The sequence below is a fragment of the Heloderma suspectum genome, chromosome 10, assembly GCF_057233095.1.
Source record: "Heloderma suspectum isolate Gila_16-S chromosome 10, 16-S_ref, whole genome shotgun sequence".
In the NCBI taxonomy this organism is placed as follows: domain Eukaryota; kingdom Metazoa; phylum Chordata; class Lepidosauria; order Squamata; family Helodermatidae; genus Heloderma; species Heloderma suspectum.
In genome coordinates, this window is record NC_139467.1 from 14,056,950 (window position 1) to 14,057,328 (window position 379).

Sequence of the window (379 nt, forward strand, 5' to 3'; positions counted from 1 at the left end):
CAGCTTCTCATGCACACAGAAATGCACACAAATTTTCATACTACTTAAAAACAACAACTCAGCATTTGAGAAGAGCTCAATTTAGGATTGGAAAATTTCTCAAATGTCAAGATGAACTGAAGTTTGGAAAAATGAGAAACTGAGAGAAACTGAAATGGACAGATTTGTCCACCTCTTGTTGTTGTTGTTCAGTCGTTCAGTCGTGTCCGACTCTTTGTGACCCCATGGACCATAGCACGCCAGGCCTTCCTGTCCTCCGCTCTCTCCCAGAGCGAGCTCAAGTCCATATTCATTGCATCGGTGATGCTATCTAGCCATCTCATCTTCTGCCGTCCCCTTCTCCTTTTGCCTTCAATATTCAAGACATAAGCTCAGACAT